We start from the raw sequence: 18,719 nt of genomic DNA, 5'->3' as shown, positions 1-18,719 counted from the left end.
CAAAAAGAAATCTTTGATGGTCAAAGGATACTGTGGTAGTTGGACTACGTATGGCCCAGGAAGTGGCACTATTAGGATGTATAGCCTTGTTAGAATGGGTGTATCACTGTGGGCGTGGCCTTTAAGACCTTCATCCTAGCTGCCTATAAATCAGTCTTCTCCTAGAGCCCTTCAGATGAAGATGTAAAACTCTCAGCTCCTCCTACACCGTGCCTGCCTGGACACTGCCATGTTAATAAACAGTAACCTGTAAGTGTTGTCCTTATAAGAGTTACCTTAGCCATGAAATCTGTTCACAGCAATAAAACTCTAATTAAGATGGATACCTTCAGTTATATAGTCTTCTAGGTGTTATGGAGAAGCTTTACCCAAGAAATCTCAACAATAAGCTCATCTAAACAAGACAGGCATGTTGGCAACACCAGTGATGTTGCATGAGAAAAATCTTACAAGGCCCCACCCTAGATAATTGGTAGAGGCAAGCAATGGCTGCTGAGAGGGAGGACCCCTTCCTAGGTTATCTCTGATGACACAGTTGATCTTCATTGTCAACCTGACTGTATTTGCAATCACTTAGGTCACATCTGAGAGTTCCCAGGGAGATTAACCTAGAAGTAAAACCTGCTCCCTGAGTGTGATCAACATCAACCCCTGGTATGGGGTCCAGGATCAAATCAAAAGGAAAAGTAGAGAAAGTCAGCCGAGCACCAGCTTCGAGTCTCTGCCTTCTGGCTGCAGATGTAATGTGGTCAGCTGCCTCACTTTCCTTTAGCCATGCCTTCCCCTGCCTTGATGGACTGTGGCTTGGTTAGGGTTTCTATTGCTGTGATGAAACACCATGACCAAAAGCAAATTGGGGAGAAAGGGGGTTCAGCTTACACTTCTGTATTGCTGTTCATCTCCAAAGGAAGTCAGGATAGGAATGCAAGCAGGGCTGGAACCTAGAGGCAGGAGCTAGTATAGAGGATATGGAAGGGTGCTGCTTACTGGCTTGTTTCATATGGTTTGCTTCATACAGCTTGCTTTCTTATAGAAGCCAGGATCACCAGCTCAGGGATGGATGGCCCTACCCACAATGACCCGGTCCTCCCCCGTTAATCACTAATTGAGAAAATGCCCTACAGCTGGATCTCGTAGAGGCCTTTCCTCAACTGAGACTCCTTCCTCTCTGATGACTCTAGCTTGTGTCAATTTGACACCTAAAACCAGCCAGAACAGACTGCAACCTTGAATTCTGAGTGAAAACAGACTCTTCCGTATGTTGCTTAAGGGCAACAGGAAAAGTAGTTAAGACAGTTGCAGAGCCAGGACGAGTTCAAGATCAAAACACCCTCTACCCTTCCATCCTGCAGCCTTGACAGGAATCACACCAAGGAACAAAGTGACTGCCTGGGTCATCCACATCAGCATAAATGTGCCTGGCTGTGCCTTGTGGGTACCCGAGCATAGCTGTACAATGTCTCGGTGAAACTTGAATTAATGTAACCTTTGGTTCACCTTCCCTCAGCACCCAGGTCCCCCCTGGGCAGGCAGAGAGAGGGGGCCAGGAGGGAGAGGGAGGGAGAGAGAGAGAGAGAGAGAGAGAGAGAGAGAGAGAGAGAGAATGCAAAGCCATTAGGTGAGAATACTTTGGGGAACACAGAGGTGTGGAGCCAGACAGGGAGAGCCATGGAAACAAAGCAGGAAGAATGGGATCTGTTGGGATTACTTCAGGAGAGCTTCTAGGCTGTGTATAGCCAGGCCCCTCCCAGAAACCCCACCACCACCACCACCCCAATCCCCATCCTGGCCCATACACTCTAATTCTGGTCTAAACTTCATACCTTTGTATGTGTGAATTTATTCACACTCATGCTCATGACCACTATACATGCTGGCACTTCCCTTGAATGCTTCTGGCTCCTCCCTAAATGTTCTTGGCCCCTTTCTTGAGTGTCCCTGGCCCTCCTGCAAATATTCCTGGCCCCTCCCTAGTATGTCCCATGCTCCTCCCTTGAAAGTCCTGGCCCCTCCCTTGAATGCCCTGACCCCTCCCTTGAATGCCCTGGCCCCTCCCTTGAGTGCTCCTGGCCCCTCCCTTGAATGCCCCTGGACCCTCCCTTGAATGCCCCTGGACCCTCCCTTGAATATCCTGGGGTCCAGATGTTCCTTTAGCAAGCACCACCATGCTTCATATGTCTCTGCTCTGTAGCCCTTACCAGTAAAACCCTGACCAGATTGCCTGTCCTTCATTGTCACTCATGCCATTTTGTTATCTTTCCTCCCAAGCCCACATCACAGCACATTCTGAAGACTCTGGTGCTATTTGCTCTTTAGCATAGGACTTCATTAGGGAAGTCACACATTGGGAGTCTAAAGAATTAAGTCAGGACTCTGGGACACTAACAGGGACAGGATTGGGTGAAAATAGGATGGGGGCTGGCAAGATGGCTTGGTAAAGGCTACCAAGCCAAAGACCTGAGTTTGATCTCCTGGGACCCACGTGATGGAAGGAGAAAACAGACTCTGGCAAAATGTTTCTGGCCTCTGCCTATGAATGCTTGCCAATGTGCACACACATGCACATGTGCACATAAACACTAAATATATAAAGGAGATACTGAGACAGGTGGATGATAAACATCTATGGTGGGAGGAGTAGATGTTAGAGGGTGGATCTATCAATGACTCACTCAAGAGCTCATAATTACGTATTCGGCAAAATAATCAAGAGAATGAACATGAAGCATCTTATAAAATACAATGTAAGAAAGCACAGAGGTGGATGTGTCGAACTGTAAGGTACAACAAATATCACAGTGAACCACATAACATTTTCAGCAGTGGCCATCCTAGCCCTTGGAAGTCTGAGGTGGAGGCGGAGAATGATATGAGTTCAAGGTGAAACTGAGCAACACAGTGGCGCTCTGTTTCTAAAACATAAAATAACAATCATAATCATAGTAAAGAAGAGGTCCCCCTTTGAAGCTTTAGAAATTGTACCTTTGTAGATTTCACGATTTCAACGTTGGATCTGGCTTCAGCCACTGAGTTGTAGGGAGAAGTCAGTTGGAATATCCGAACATGTAAAATGGCGGCGATGATGATGATGGTGATGATGGTGATGATGATGATGATGATATACTAGCCACTTTATAGTTATCATTCTTTCATTAACTATATGATTTAGTTAAAATTGGAGTTAGAGAAGTTATTTATGTAGCTCTCTTAGCCTTCTTCCCTATGCTTGAACACAGATGCAATGCCTAGGGCACAGCAGCTATTTTGCCCCCATGAAGAAACACAGGAGCAAAAGGCCCAGAGTGTTTAATGGCATCTGATCTTCAGGTCACAGGGCAGAATGTCTTCTCCCCAGACCTCTCAGTGACTGAGGCCAATAAATCTACCCTGCTTGTTTTAGCATTTCTAACTAAGGAAGGCTGGCTAAGGACAAGCCAACCTCCTAAAGGCTTGGAGAAGCTCAGGATCTTGGGATGCTCAGGAAACTGAAACAAGCCAGGGAGGAGAGAAGGCAGACTTTGGTAGCTCAGTCTGTGTTTCTGCGCATGTGTGAGTGAGGTATCTCATCACCTTACTTATTGTCAACCACAGACAACAGCTAACACAAAGGAAGCTGTGAATTGTGCCCCTTTCCCGCTTGAAATCAAAGTGAGCTGAAATGTATTTAAATGTAAATCCTACATCTTTCTCCCCTAAATCCAGATGCTCTTTCGATAGCAAAGCAAATAAACAAAACAAAACAAAACAAAACAAAACAAAAAACACAACCTGTTGCTGTGGTGGACGACCAAATTTTCTTGGATTTTTCACCCTTTTTAATCCTTCCCTGTGAACTCTTTCTCCATTTGAGACTTATTGGAAAGAAAAAGATGTGAGAAGAGTGTCTTGTTATCTTCAGTATTAAAAATAATAACCATGTGTGGCCTCTGTCAGCCAGAAATGCAGTGTGCCCAGGGACTCTTCGCTCTTGATCTGGACTGCTGTCATCTCTGCATTTTAACCCTTCAAATGGGGCCTGCTAATTGTTTTCTCTGGTGTTGAAAGGAAACAGTTTCTACACTGAATCGGTGTTATGATTTTAATAGTGTGAGAGACTGGGCCGGCAGGGTTCTTTGACTGGGTCACATTTTTAATGGCCCAGTCACCACCAGTAAATAGACATTTGCTTTTGAGGGTTACAGATTCATATATCTGGGCTGGCTGAGGGTCAGGTGTGATGACCACAGAACAAGGAGAATGCCTATTTCAAGGTCTACTGTTACAATGGCTCATTTCCTACTCACACTGTCACATCAAAGACATAAAAACCTATTGGCTAGTCAGTTGGTGTGCCCTTCCCTGGGGAAAACCTATTTACAGCTCCCTCCACTCCTTAGTTGCCTGGAGTTCTTTGCAGAGGGGTGAGGCCTCATGAGTTTTTCCCCACCCACTTGCCATGCCTGTTAGTGTTGTCTGGCATCAGCTCAGGTTTAGACAGTCATGTTGGTGAGTCTTTATGGGTAGAGCTTCTGAAATCACCAAGAGACATACTCTCAGAGCCAACTCCCTGATCCTTTGGCTGTTAAGAATCTTCCCACTCCATCTTTCCACAATGATCCCTGAGCCTTACCTATGAGAGTCCTTTGTAGATGTATCCATTTGGGACAGGGCTCCACAACTCCACATTTGGATTGGCTGTGGTTTTCTATCAGTTACAAAGAGAAAATGCCTTGATAAGGATGATGTACAATAAGGATGATATATATATATATATAGTAATGATATTACAATCTCAAAAAGAAAAGGAAAAGTTTGCAATGATATAATTAAGTCATCATCCCAGGACCCTTCTCTTAAAAACAAAAGTGCACAGTTCTCAGTGGACTAGTCCCAAAGCAGCTGAAGACAACCGGATCGGATCTGTCATTCACAATGACAGTGAACACAGACAGTGTTCACAGACAGTGAACACAGACAGGGGTTGGATTCTGAGTCTAGAGGAGACAGGGATCACTTGTCCACCACTGCCAAGTACTGCTATCCATGAGTTTCTACTTACTCAAGGAAAAATCCTGTTCTAGTCTCAGAGGGCATAAGGAGCTATTTATTCAGAGCTGACCATCCAAGGTGTATCTGACAATTCTGCATTACCACAATAAATTACCTGAGATACTCAACTTGCGTAGTGAAAAGGTTTATTTTGACTGAAAATCTTTTTAGTGTTTAGAGAACTTCATGCATCATCCCCTCTTCTCTATCTCCTGCAAGTACTCTTTATCACTCCCCCCTCTTCCTCTCACTCTCCCCTCCCCCTCCCTCTCCCCCCCCATTGGAGTCTACTTAATGCTGCTTGTATGTGCATGGGTGTAGGACCATCTCCTGGAGTGTGGGCAGCCTCTCAAGAGTTACATTCCTGAAGGAAACTGACTCTCCCTCCTCAGCCACCATCAATTGCTGGTAGCTCCTTAGCTAGGAGTGGGCCTGATGGACCAGGCTGACTCCATCTTAAGATTAGAAGACATCTTGTAACAAGGTCAAAACAAACCCATTCCTGTTTCCTGTAAAACTTGAATTTGGCCCTGTCTTGACCCACGTTCTGGAATTTGACAGGTTTCACACCCTCCACCCTGACCTCCACCCTGATAAGATCATGTGTTCTGCCAAACAATTTTGAGGCGTTCTGCTAAGTTCCTATGTAACAAAAATCCCTTGGAAAATTCCTGCCTTGCAGTTTGGGAAAAAAAACCCACTTTTTCCTACTTTCAATGTTATTTTCTCAATCCCCACTTGAAAGAGACAGCCCTGTCTGATGGAAAATAAAGTTTGCATACTTTGACCTTAAGAATTTGGGAAATGGTCTTTACTCTCATTTGGTGGGATTAGCACGAGACTACTCTTCCCTATTAGGGTGGTGACACTACATAGCTCTGGAGTCAGAGACACTGACCCTTGTAGAGCCAAGGTGCCAGCCAGGGATACATTACATGTATTTATGGAATTACTATCTGAAAGTGAAGAATCATATGATGAGAAGAACATGAGTGACACCAGCCATCCTACAACTTCAAATCCTTCATGACCACAATTTGCCCAGGGCCAGATATCAGCAGCATCACAGATGAGAGCCTTGGTAGACCATAACTCTGAACCATGCCTCACTGTCTATAAAGTCATCAAGAAGACAGCATCCCCCTCCACTCACTGAACATGAGAGTAAAGCCCCACACAGCCCCCTCTGCTCTTCTCACAGACTCCCCATTCCACCCAGGAGCGTGGCAGTGTAACACAATGATGCTATCTGCTCTTGTAATCACTACATTTTCTTCATTTCTATCTGAAGAGAAAATTGTATGGGTTATTTTATCAGATGGTGTTTGAAAGGAGTTTGGGTGTTCAGATGTAATGCGAAATGACAGAACTACCATTGAAAGGAAACAGAAAAATGAGAGCTCATTTCTACTCAAGAACCTAGGAGACCTAGGAAAAGACAGAAAGGTTGTATGTGTGCATATATGTACATATATTTGCATGTATGTATATCTATGTGTATGTGCATCTGATAGGTGTGCATGAGTTTGTGTGTGTGTGTGTGCATGTGTGTGTGTGTGTGTGTGTGAGAGAGAGAGAGAGAGAGAGAGAGAGAGAAGAGAGAGAGAGAGAGAGAGAGAGAGAGAGAGAGAGAGAGAGAGAAACCAGTGAGTCCCAGAGATAGATCCTCCTGTCTCTGTTTCCACAATATTGTGATTATGGGCATGTGCTACCATGTCTGGTTTTACTTGGGAGCTGGGGATGAAACTCAAGTCCTCATGCTTATATGGCAATTTACCCACTGGATCATCTTCCTAGGTTCAGACGTGCATCTCTTAGCTAATCTGGCCAACTTTACCATCTAATACAGAAGTCTGAGCTCTTTTTCCCATTCCACCCCCAGGTCCAATGCTGAGGTACTGTCCAGAACCCCTACCTCCTATCCAGACAGCTGCATCAGCTTCTGTCATTTCATCTTTCCCGCCTCTCAGGAGAGAGTTTTCTCACCCTGTCTAAATTATAAGCCTTTTTAAAAATACTACATATGACTGGGGAGGCAGAGGCAGGTGGATCTTTGTGGATTTGAGATCAGCCTGTTGTATGTAGTGAGTTCCAGGCCAGACAGAACTACAAACTGAGATGCTGTCTCTGAAACAACAACAAAAGCCCCATAACATATACATATTCCCTTCCTTGTTTTTTTGTTCCTGGTCCTTTGATTTCCCTCCTTAGTGTTTCTCATGACCTAACATACTCTGCCTATATTAGTTATACATTACATTAGAAAATAAACTAGTATATTTTTAGTAGAAAATAAATATACTAGTTTATATTCTCTGAGTCCCACAAGGACCGAGGTTAGGACTGTCATTTTGGTCCCTGGTACATGTCCAGTACCTTCTCTGTAGATGGTCACTGAGTGAATTGTTGAGAGATAAACAAGAACATTGTTCATCTTGTTTATTTTACAAGTGGACAACGGTTAAGAAGCTCAGAGTGATTATCAGTCTGGGTGTGGTGCCACATGGCCTTAATCCCAGTATTTAGGAGGCAGAAGTTGGTGGATCTCTGAGTATCAGGCCAGCCTGGTCTACAGAGTGAGTTCTAGGACAGCCAAGGTTACACAGAGAAGTCTTGTCCCAAAACAAAACAAAATAACACACATACCTAGCTTCCCAAGAGAATAAATATCAGAAATCCATTCTTGAGAGACAGCCTCATATAGTGCAGGCTGACCCTAAACTCCCTGTGTAGCCAAAGATGACCTTGAACTCTTGATCATCTTGCCTCCAAGACCCAGGTGCTATGATTACTGGTGTGCAACACTACACTAGGTGCTTTCGGTCCTGAGGCCTCAAACACAGGGTTCATTGATGCTAAACAAGCGTATTACCCCTGATTTCAGCCCGAACCCTAGGAGTTTCCATAAGACTCTTAAAACACCTGATGTTCTGATCAATACCCAATTAACATTCAAGGCCTAATTCAGTTGGACCCAAATTTTCTCCAGCTGTAATTAAAGCAGAAATAGTTAGCCGTACACTAACAATGTAGCAATGGAATGGGCCTGGATTTATCTCTATGAGATGTCTCATAGTCATCTTCAATTCCCTCTGTGCCTGTTAGGTAAACACAACAGAATGGCTCCCTTGTATTTCTGAATGACTCTGAATGTAAGTCTGCTCTGTACCCTACTAGGTAGATGTGCCTAGAACCCACCTTCATGTGTGTGTGGGGCTGTGGAATAGGGATGTTGTATGTTTGCCCCTTTGTGTGCACAACAGAAGAGGTACAAACACAAAGTCTCACTGTCATTGATAATAGGGGAACCTTTGCAAGAGTTGCGGAGGCCACCAAGGGTCAAGGTCTAATCCTACACAAAGCAAGCTGATGTTTAGAGAAGGCTCCAGAAGCACAACTCTACTGATGAGACATTGTCTCCACTTAGAAATGAGCTCAGCCTTGGTGCCCTGTGGCAGCTGGATGGATACACTGCTCAGTTCACACCCGGCACCATTATCCATATATCCAGAGTGGCCTGACCCTACAGGCTGCTGTGGCAGTCTTCCACACTGGCATACCTATGTAGAGTTTACTAGATATGATTTGTGATAGAGAATATTGAGAGCAAATTTTCTGTGGGGAGTGGTTGAAAGTGATCTCTCCAGTCTCATTGTTTGTCAGAACTTTGGAACATCCCAGAAGCCTCCAGAAATGCATTCAGGTCAACTCATGTCACACAGAAGTGAGGAGAGAGAAGGCCCTTCAGGTGGCTCTTGGCTATGTCCCCTGTCTGTCCAACCCACCAACCACCTCTTTTGGATGGTGACAGTGCCCCATTTAAAGAGTCCCCACATACCAGTCTTGCTACTTTTGTTCTACATGCAGCTAAACACAAGCAGACTTTCCATTTCTTTAAATATACACAGTGTGACAAGGTCACTCTTCACTTAGATCCTTCCAGAACCTCTTCCTGTTTGCTACAAGTAATTCCAAACTCTCTTCACAGCCTCGGGAAGCCCTGTATAATTGTATACATTCCATTTTGTATAAATCTTCCCAACAATTCTTACATATAAGCCCCACTGGCCTCTTCTCCATTTCTTGAAGTGTGACCAGCTCTGTGTACGAAATCACATGGACATAGAACCTGCAGCCCTCAGGAATTTTCAATCTTATAGCCTCTCTGCTTTGCAAGGTTTTGCCCCAAACCTACATTTACAAATTGCAGACTTTTGTCAGAGCATAAATTGTCATTATTACTATTGAGTCATAGTGCCAACTTATCTAGTGATATAATGAGCAATATTTTCATAGTATAGAATAAAACCTGGTGAGAATTTGTCTTCCAGAGCTCTATTCATCCCTCTTCCAAGCAATCTTCCTGTTCTCTGAGGCATTTACTACCCCTGGAGAACTCCCTGAGGGCTTATATGCTGACAGCAAGAAAGGATCAACTGGTCAACCCGCCGCTTGCACTTGCATACATAGACTCCTGAAGTTTCAGATATGGAAAAGCCTGGAGAATCTCTCCATCTCATACATGCACCAGGTAAACTGAAGATGGGGAGGGAAACTGGGCAAGAGGGGAGATGCTGTTAGTCAAGTAACTGTCACAAAAGCATGAAGAGTAGAGTTCAACCCACCAGAGCCCACCTAAAATGCCACCTGTGGTGGTGTTTGCTTGCTATGCCAGTGCTGGGAAAAATGAATACAGACGAGTCCTCATGGGGACTTATGGGCCAGCCAGGCTAGCTTATTTGGTGAGTTCTAGACTAGTGAGGGACAATGTCTCAAAAAGCAAACTGGAGGGGCAATGATGTGGTTTGGTGGGTAGGGGTGCCAATACTAGTGACCTGAGTCCAATTTCTGGAATTTATACAATGGGAGAAGAGAACCAGCTCTCAAAAGTTGTTCTTTGACCTTCACATGTATGTCATGGGACATATGCACCTACCCATTCACCCACAAAATAATAAATAAATGTAAAAGATGTTTTTAAAAGGAGAAATTGATACTCACATATGTTTGTTCTCACATATGTGTGAATGAATGAATGAATGAATGAATGACACCCATGGGTTAATGTCTGTTCCAGAACACATTGCCCTCCAGACTTTATGCTACCCAGGTGAGGGCAATGGTAACTTAAATATCATGGACTCTGCCCAAACAAAACCACAGTCTGTTTTCCCATTGGTCCCTCTGACCACGCCAGTAGCAGCCAGTGTCCTGCGTATCTGTGTGGTGTCTGAAATCAATACTCTACAAATTGGAAGTGCCTCTCTCACCCCCCCCCCCAAACCCAGCTTCAAGTCTCTGCTTCACTCTTCCAGCCTGCTTAACTGAGAGGAGCCGCTCTGGGCCCTGGGTCTCCTGGTGAACAAAATTGACTGTTTTCTGAGAACTGAAGTCCTCCACTGCTCTCGAAGGCCATTCATCTTCATTTCGGTGTTCCTTTTCCACACAGCTGAAGCCTTAACAAGTCAGCAGTCTTTTAGTTCCAAGGGACCAGAATGTAAAGCAGGGGCTGGAGCCATAAAAGGAGAGAGGGAAATCCTCTCCTCGCATCCCTTCCTCCCTTCTCTGAGCTCTCTATTCCTCCCCCTGCCTTCCTATCCCTCCCTGCTTCCTTCTATTTCTCCAACTCTTCCTCCCTCTACTCCTCCACCCTGCCATTCTTCTTTCTATTCTTCCATCCAACTATCTTCTCCCTCTGCCGTTTGTGCATATAGTTGTCCTTCTGGGAAACCCTTTCCATAATGGAGACAAGGTGATGTTTAAAAGCCCAACAACCCAGCAAAGACTTAGGATGGTGCTAAATGGAACACCTGGGCAGGTGGACACTGATGCAGAGGTCCTGATGAACAGAGAAATGCCCACTGTGTGCTGTCTATTCAAACTGATCTGGTTCAATTCCAATCACAGCTCATGGTTTAAGAAAGAGTGATAATGTTTTTGTTTTGTTTGTTTGTTTTTAATGTACAATTAGTGTGTGTGCCCCCCCATGCGGGATGTGTGTGTGTGTGTGTGTGTGTGTATTTGTGTGTCCCTGCATATGCATGCCACAGTATGCATGTGGAGGCCAGAGGACAATTTCTGAATTTCTGCAGTTACTTCTCTCCTTTCATTATGGGAATTCTAAGGACTAAACTCAAATCATCAGGCTTGGTGGCTAGCTCCTTTACCCACAGATCCCTCTCAGCATCCCAGGAATAACAACTTTTCAGAGAAAAGGTAGTCTGATGTGGAAAAAACATAGAGAATAAGTATTGGCCAATTAAAAAATAAGAAGTAGAAAAAAAGGGTGCTGTTTTAACAGGGGTGTGGTTGTACCTCACTGCAGCTTTATTTGATTTAAATAAGGACATGACAGTGGCAGTGAGCATCCACTTGCCAAGGATCAATCTCACTCTGTCAGATGTTTATGGTCTGAGTTACAAATAATGCCCTTTGACCTGAGACTCAACATTGAAACCATTGGTCAATTCACCTTGGTGTGGCAGGTAAAAGATGAATAGATCTTCAGCAGGGCAGAAATGAGTGTCTGTCTGAAAGTCCTCCTGATTGTCATTTCAGATTAGCGGCTGCTGGTTCCTGAGGAGCTAAAGGTCCGACACCTGCAACATGACAGCTGATGGACACAGCACTAGTGTCAGCAGGGCTTCCTAATAGAAGCCATCACTCTCCATGCTCAGAGGCAAACATTGCATGGTAGAGGGATGGACCACAGTGAAGGAGGTCCCTGGCTGTTTTGTGTCTGACTGGCTGGGCCATGACCGCTGAGTTCCTTCTAGACCCTAGGAATAGGAAGAATGTGATGAGGAAAGGTCTCCCACACCACAGAGTGTGGGGTGTTACTGTAGAAAGTTCTCAAAGTTGCTATGCAAATCAGATGTCTAGCAAGGCTATGCGGGTAGATGTGTAAAGCAGGCTGTGGTGAGCTAGGGTGCCACTGAGAGGCATGGTACCCAAAGATGGGTTCTGTGGATGGCCACGGCTCACTGTATGTTGTTAGCAAGCTCTGTTTATGCAGGAAGGAGCAAGCCCACCTACTTAAGAGGAGTTAATAAATGTTAGCCAGGTAATGCATGTGTGTGAAATTCTTGTTGCAGCCACAGAGGAAACAGTCCAGTCTCAAATGCTACCAGGGAAAACCACCCACTGCTTCCCTTCCTCCTCTTCCTCTTCCTCTTCCTCCTCCTCCTCCTCCTCCCACTCTTCCTCCTACTCCTCCTTTTCTCTCCTCTTCCCTTTTTCTTCTCTCTCTCCTCTATCACCTTGTCCCCTTCTTTTTTCTCAATTAATTTTCCTGTCACCTCTTCCTCCTTTCTCTTCCCCTTTCTCACTTTTCCTTCCTCGTCTTCATTTTATAGTGACATTCTGGAAATATTAGCCATGACTGGAATCCTTGAGGATTAAGTACAAAGCTACCAAATACCTTAGTAGGCACAGCTATGTTGTGCACTCCTGGTACAGTTTTGAAGATGTCATCACACACAAGGAGGCAAGCATTGATATAATGGCCCCAGAGTTGCCATAACTGTTGTCCCTGTCCCTTTGTTACCCTGAGGGCTGGCTGTGAGCAGGGGACCTTGAGTGCTTTCACTCTTTCTCAGCAATATCATCTCCACTGAACAGATGTGGAAATATGGGCCCAGAAGAATTCAGGAATTTGACCAAGATTATATAACCAAAGAATATGGAAGCCAGGCATTGCCCTGGGTCCAGCTACTCCAGAGCAGAGACAGAATGTCAATCTTCTCATTATCTCTCTGGCTCACCCATCTCTTCACCTCCCTGCATGTGGAAAGGCAATGGCCAAATGAAAATGAGCCCAGATGTCTACATGCAAAGCTGAACAGCCTGGCCAGAGGTTGACAGACATCACCTCAGGCAGGAACATCAGCTGCCTGTTCGACCTCCCTTTGCCTTGAGTGTATGGAAACAGCCAACAGTAAAACAGATCTGAACTAAGGCCGTTCATTCTGGCTACAGTCCTGATTAAGCAACATTAAGTCGAAGCTGCAGTTTTCCCTACAGATGGTGCAGTTTAGGCATGTGTGTCTCTATTAGTGTACTCAGAAATACCATTCAGTTAAATGTTGGAAACTGGATCCAAACATTCCCTACGACAGGATGGCTAGGACTCACCCTCTTGTGCATCCCTATGGCAGATTCCAGGTTGGTGTGGACCACACAAAGTTTACCTGCCCTTCTTAGTGAGATTCTGGGTGGTCAGAGTAGGAAAGACTTAAGTTCAAACTATGTTTCAGCCATGATGCCAGCATGAGAAAGTTAATATTCTGTTGGGTGTGTTTGTTGTTGCTTTGAATGATTTATTCTATTACAAGGTTGGCCCTTCTTGATAATCTTTTTCAAAGATTAAATGTGTAATATAGTCAGATGACAGGACAAAGTAGCAAAGGAAGAGGCCATTCTACCCGGGTCATACCTGAGTCCTCCGCTGTGCAGCAGCTACACAGGTGCTTAATAGCACTTTCTCGAAGCATAGCTACTTAGGCAGACACACTTGTTGTCATGAAGCATAGCTAATTACTTGGCATATCCTCAGTGCTGATCTTAAACCTCAGCATTGCTTCCTTTCTTGCTTTCTTGTTTATTCCCCAAAGCCATTCACATGGCAAACTCTCTGCCACTTGTGACAGTGACCTATGACCCCAAGTGACCTGCATTTTACTTTTATTTTTGAGGAAAAAAAAATTCTTTTGGATGTTCCACATGAGCAAAAAGGAAATTCTTGGTTGCTCACCATAAGGAGCTGATTACAGGGCAGAGGAAAACTAAGCCTGAACTGAGCTAGAAGCTTCTTCCACAGTCGCCAACATCTGTAGTGCTGAAAGGTCCAAAGTGAGTTGCTGCAGGGTGAAGGTTATTAACAGTGTCTTACCAAGAGAGCAGCAGTAATGACTTTCCAGGTGTGATGTTCCCACTGGTATAATAGTAATGTGACCATAATTGGGGAGTCTTAGTTACTATTTCTATCACTGTGATAAAGTTCCCTGGCAAAAGATGTTTAAAGAAGAAAGGGTTTCTTATGGCTTAGAGTTTGGGAGTGGAGACCAAAATGGTGGTGAACGCCTGTTTGCAGATGTATGAGGCAACTGGTCACACTGCGTTCACAGTCAGGAAGAAAAGAGAGACGAATGTTGGTGCTCAACTGACTTCCTCCTTTCTATGCATTACAGAATATGGCACAACCCAGATTTAGGATAGGCTGCCAATTAAACCAACCAGGTAATAATTCACAGGTCTGACCTGCAGGTAAATGTATATATATATATATATATATATATATATATATATATATATATATACATATACATATGTGTGTGTTCCTTCAAAGACTTCTAGCTAATTCTAGAGCACATCAAGTTGACATTTTGCTTAAATTGAATGCCTGCACTTCTAGAGGGATTTCACACCTGCTACAGTAAATCTGGCCTAACTGTTATCCATGTTGAAACTTGAACCTGGGTTGTTTGGATGAGCTGCCAATGTTCTTAAACACCAACCCATGTCTCCAGCATCTTTGGTGGGGTTTTGAAACCACCAGTTTGTGGTCCTTTGTGGAATGGCATCCCCAGGAAATCACTCTCATCTATCAGAACTCAGACTTATATGAAACCCTTCTGGTCAAACCCCAAACTAGTAGTTTAGTGAAGCATTATATATGGTTATAAAATAATAAGTATTAAATATAAACATCTGGAGAACACAGCATCAGAGAATGAGCTTTGCAATGGGAATTTCAGAGTGTTGCCATGGGTATATGTGTGATGCAGTGAACATTGACTATGTTCACGATGTTAGGTCAGGGAGAGGATTTAAAGACAAAACAGTAGGATTACATCTGGTGCTTCAAAACATTAATTTCTGGAGATGATAATCAATAGCAAGAGTGACATTTGTCTGATGTTGAGCAACACTTCTGGACAGACATCCCCGTAGAAGCAATTTTGGTATGAGGTGGCTGTTCTAGTTGCTTCCTGTTGCTGTGATAAACACCATGACCAAAAGTAACCTGAGGAGAAAAGAGTTTATTTGGCTAGCAGGTCATGCTCTATCACTGAAGGAAGTCAGAGCAGGAACTCAAGGCAGGAACCTGGAGGCAGGAGCTGAAACAGATACGTGGAGGAATACTGCTTACTAGTTTGTTCTTCCTGGTTTGTACAGGCTGACATTTTATACATCTAGGACCACCTGTCTATGTGTGGCACCACTCACATCCATCAAGAACGCGACCCCACAGACCTGCCTAAGACCAATCTAATGGAGGCAAATTTTCATTTGAGGTCCCTGTTCCCAGATATGTGTATGTTTTTGCCATGTTGATAAGGAATTGATGACAATGAAAGTGGCCTGTGTAGTAAGCAGGTGACCCCAAGAGACCTCAGTGGGGATTATCAACAAGCAATTATGCATAAGAATTATTTCCCAGTCAGCTCCTGGCTTTATTGACTTTGCTTTGATTGGGTTGACAAATCTGACTCCATTTTGATTCTGATGACAAGGCTCCCATTTCCTTTACAAGAGCATAGAACGCACTGGCTTTTGCCTCAGGGGGAGAAAGGGTAGCAAAGGTGACCAGGAGTCATGAGGCAGGTTACATTCCTTTCACCTCAAGCTTCCTCTTGGCAAATATAGATTTCTGCTCTGCTTGTTTGTACTGTCTTCTCTGCATGATTAGCCAGTTTACTTCCCCTTTGACATCTGCATAAGTTAGGATTCTCTAGAGAGGGAAAAAAAATCAATGGAATATATAGAATTTCAGTCACCAACGGGTTTTTAATCAGATTGTTTTACCCAATAGGAGGTTGGGTAGACCAAGAAATGCAGTAGCCAATAGCCACTGAGCCCAGGAATTTGAAAGACTCACAGTGGATGACAGAATGGGGCCACATGAATATAGTCTTATCCCAATACTGAAGGCACAGAAAATTCCTAGAGTCTCTATGTTATGAGTTATGAGTCCACTCAGAAGGCTGAGGATGCTGGAGTCTGATGTCCACAGATGATGGTGGCAGTGATAGGTGAGCTTCTTTCAGAAGAGAATCTACACAAGTGTATCTTTGCATATATGCTGGCTTCTCCCATTGCCTTCTTTTATTTTACCCAATGCCCAGAATACTGAAAGGTGCTGACAGCACTGAGGGTGGGACTGCCCCACTTGGTTGCTGTTGCACACATCTGTCCTTGTCTTAGAGTCTCTATGGCTATGATGAAACACCATGACCAAAAAGCAAGTTGGAGAGGAAAGGGTTTATCCAACTTACACTTCTATTCATCACTGAAGGAAATCAGGATGGGAACTCAGGCAGGAGCTGCAGAGATCGTGTAGAGTGTTCCTTGGTGGCTTGCTCAACCTTCCTTCTTAACCCAGGACTACCAGCTTAGGGAATGACTCCACCCACAATGGGCTGGCCCCTCCTCCCATGGATCACTAACAGAGAAAACGCCTTTTAGCTGGATCTTATGGAGGCATGTTTTTTTCACCTGAGGCTCCTTCTTCTCTGATGACTCTAGATTGTGTCCAGTTAACACACAAAACTAGCCAGTACAGTCCTCTTTGGAAATGTCCTGACAGATGTGTCCAGAGATAAGATTTACTAGACATTTGTCACCCCAGTGACTTTACCATCAAAGTTAACTGTAACACATCTCACTTCTCCAGGTCATGTGGGACTGTGCTGGAACACCCTCCACTCTTGTTTTCCTCACATATCAGCAGGACAGTATACTCTCAGTACTGCTGAGATTTAATCCCTTCCCACACAGATCCAAACAAGTCTCACAGAGCCACCGCCTCTTAAATAGAAGTTCTCAACAGCGCTCAAGGGAGCCCCAAGAGGGAACTCTCATCAGATATAAAAATCATAAGATGGTTTTGTCTCGGAAAATGAGACCATGTTCTGTACCATTAGGTTTTCTAGTGCCTGGGCAGCTCCTTGTGCTGAGTGACTGTCACCATCTGTGAGTTCCTATCCCCTGGAGAGAAGGCAACCTCGTAGTCATCAGTAAGAGTGAGCTGCCTCATCAGACAAAGATAAATATTTTACAGAGTTAGATGTTTCAGGGGATCAGGGGTCAGAAAAGAAGACCCTTGAGGTCCACAGTGGCTCTTCACATTGGCTTTCCAATTTCATCCTGGTCTTTTCTCACACACTATTAAAAGCTTTACAGCTTCCATTATCTAATCTTGAATAAGCAACTTCCCTCCAGGGTATTAATGTTTTAAGCTTGTTTTGCAATCACAGAGTAAATCCTAAAGTAGATTGCATTCACTGAAAGTGGGCTGAAGAAGTCTTCTCCATTATCTAAATGCTACATTAACACCCAGCTTTCCAAAGCAGGTCCTAAATTCCCTTCTAATTTTGAAAAGAGAATACGCCGACTGCACTATGAATTTCTCCATGTAACCTATGAGGTAAGGTTTCCAAAGGATTTTGAAGACTTCATCTCTTGGGGTTGGAGGAGGGAGCCCACCCCACACAGAGAGGCTACTTCGGATGCTCTCGATAATAGTACCAGGCAATCATCAGATCTGTGAGCAAATGAGCCTTCTGGTGACTGTAGCTACTGAGTTCAATGTGTCAGTGAGGGTTCTCCAGAGGTACAGGATGGATAGACTTTCTACCATTGTAAGAAGTATTCAATAGACTGGCTCACAAGATTGTGGGGGTTGAAAATCCCCACTGCAGTAATCTTCTTGTTAAAGAAACAGATGTTGTGTTTAATCCAATAATCTGGGAGTCTTGCATTAAGAAAGGGGATGATGTCATGGAACCACAGGTCACATTCAAAGGCCAAAGACCCTACCATCTTAATTCTGGACTACAACCTAAGTCTACTCCAAAAAGGGTGGAACAGAACTGACAACTATTGCACCTTGTGCTTTTTTGTCCCCTTGCCTCTAGCATCAGTTCAGAGCATGCAGAACTCATGGTAAGGAGTTTTTCCCAGTAAGTTTGCTGAAGTTCCCAAGAGCTTTCTCAGGAAGCACCTACAAGCATACTGTCAACTCCCTAGTCATCCCCCAATCCAGTCAGATCAACACCCAATAGTAACTATTGCTATGATTTTAATATCTCTTAATCTTTGGATTTTCTTAGGGACCAACCCAGATTCCATAAAGCAGAAAGCTGCCAATTCAGTTGCTCGCTTTTCAAATTGAAAATTAATAGGCTGAGTGAACAGGTGTTATTTCTATAAACTGTTAAGTTTTTATCACACAGAGAAGGCTATCCAAAGCAAAGGCCTGTCACTCCTATTAAAGCAATGGCCTTAAAGAATTAAGGAAATTCAGCCAGCAGGCAGAACACATATCCTGGAGCTATACTGAGCTCACAGTGGTGAACTCTGGGTACTTCTTCCTGAAGCCCAGCCAGTGTCCCACCCCCTGGTACAAGGGTCACAGCCAGGAACTGAGTATCAGCGTGTCTGTGCTTCATAGCTGCATGACAGTTTGTTTTTGGAGTCTTCAGAAGGAAATAACCAAAAAAGCAAATCGGGAGAGAATAAAACTGAAGAGTCAGCTCGGTGGTTAAAAGCACTGGCTGCTCTTCCAGGGAATCAGGATTGGATTCCCAGCACTCACATGGCTGCTGATGACTGAAGTCTGTAACACCAATGTCAGGGAGTACAATGCCCTTTTCTAGCCTCCAAAAGTACTGCACACACATGGTGTCCAC

The 18,719-nt window shown here is 44.2% G+C and overlaps 1 long non-coding RNA gene across 7 annotated transcripts in view; it reads right to left on the bottom strand.

Annotated features, from left to right (window-relative positions):
- Positions 1 to 18,719, bottom strand: part of Gm40331 — a 116,738-nt gene that overhangs the window by 48,652 nt on the left and 49,367 nt on the right. For 4 of the 7 annotated variants that reach the window (XR_001784969.2, XR_001784968.2, XR_001784967.2 and 1 more), the window contains exon 2: positions 4,610 to 4,684. The exons of 2 other annotated variants lie outside the window; for them this stretch is intronic. This is a non-coding gene — a long non-coding RNA (predicted gene, 40331). Of the gene's footprint in view, positions 1 to 2,982; positions 3,065 to 4,609; positions 4,685 to 18,719 lie in introns of those variants that run through there. One more of the 7 variants, XR_001784970.1, reaches the window with a different exon arrangement.

The sequence above is a fragment of the Mus musculus genome, chromosome 5 (genome assembly GCF_000001635.26).
Source record: "Mus musculus strain C57BL/6J chromosome 5, GRCm38.p6 C57BL/6J".
NCBI lineage: Eukaryota > Metazoa > Chordata > Mammalia > Rodentia > Muridae > Mus > Mus musculus.
Note: the sequence above shows the minus strand (reverse complement) of the source record. Positions and strands in the feature narration are given on the sequence as shown.